Genomic DNA, 1,489 nt, shown 5'->3' with positions numbered 1-1,489 from the left:
TATGTAAATTATTAAATAATTGAAAGTGTTATTAGTATAAATAGACTGAAGTGTCTATGGACCATTAAATTACACTGTATAGTGAGAGACTAATATTATTAGTTATACAATAGACAATCTGATAGGAATAGGAAGGCACCACCAGATTGCTAATATTGATTGTTCAAATACTACTTATCTATATGTTATTTCTTTCACTAATTATATTACTTTAAATATACAAAGAGATATTTATTAGGATAATTTGGTTTCCCTGTGTAATTTTGTCTACTGTTAAACTTACAAAGACAACCTAACTATTACACTGGGATAATTTTAGAAGTACTTATATACAAATTATAAACAAAAATATGTGCAGTAGAAAATTATTTGAATTATCCAATAAATTACCTTAAGATAATGTTATGTGTATAGTATAGTGAAAATTTATACATGCAACATGCAGTTAATCATGTTAGGATAATGTTATTAAAAATTTATATGTAACATATAATAAATCATATTGGAATAATATTACCTGGTATATATATTTATAGTAAAATTTTATATAAAATGTAATAAATCACTTATGAATTTATATGAAAGATGTAATAAAAGGTTTTAGGATAATGTTAAATATTTATGGTAAGTATTTATATAAAATATGTAATCTTAATAGTTATATTTATAACTTATAATTGATATCATTGATAACATGTTATAAATATGTTAGGATAATGCTAGTAAGATTTATATTTATTACTTATAATTAATATAAACATGTTATAAATTATCATGTTAGGATAATGCTAGTAAGATTTATATTTATTACTTATAATTAATATAAACATGTTATAAATTATCATGTTAGGATAATGCTATTAAGATTTATATTTATTACTTATGATTAATATAAGCATGTTATGAATTATCATGTTAGAATAATGCTATTAAGATTTATATTTATTACTTATGATTAATATAAGCATGTTATAAATTATCATGTTAGGATAATGCTAGTAAGATTTATATTTATTACTTATAATTAATATAAACATGTTATAAATTATCATGTTAGGATAATGCAATTAAGATTTATATTTATTACTTATGATTAATATAAGCATGTTATGAATTATCATGTTAGAATAATGCTAGTAAGATTTATATTTATTACTTAAGATTAATATAAACATGTTAGTTAGGATAATGCTACAAAATATATATTAAGCATGTAATAAACAAATTAAGGCAAATGTAAGTGAACATAATATAAACATCACGAATCTCAATAGGATAATGACCTATCAATTATGTTGAGTTTTTCACTGAATTTTTAACAATTCTCACCTTCTCACGTGGCATTACTTAATTGATGTGAAATATGTGGCAATATAGTTTCGAAATATTTACAAAATATAGCTAGAGTCATTAAGGTAACATTTTTGTCACGATTATTGCTTAATTTCCCAAGAAATAGACTAAAGTCTCTAATTATATTCAATTTTCA

The sequence above is a fragment of the Lottia gigantea genome, assembly GCF_000327385.1.
Source record: "Lottia gigantea unplaced genomic scaffold LOTGIsca_151, whole genome shotgun sequence".
Lineage (NCBI taxonomy): Eukaryota > Metazoa > Mollusca > Gastropoda > Lottiidae > Lottia > Lottia gigantea.
The sequence above is the reverse complement of the archived record's forward strand: the minus strand, read 5'-3'. Positions refer to the sequence as shown.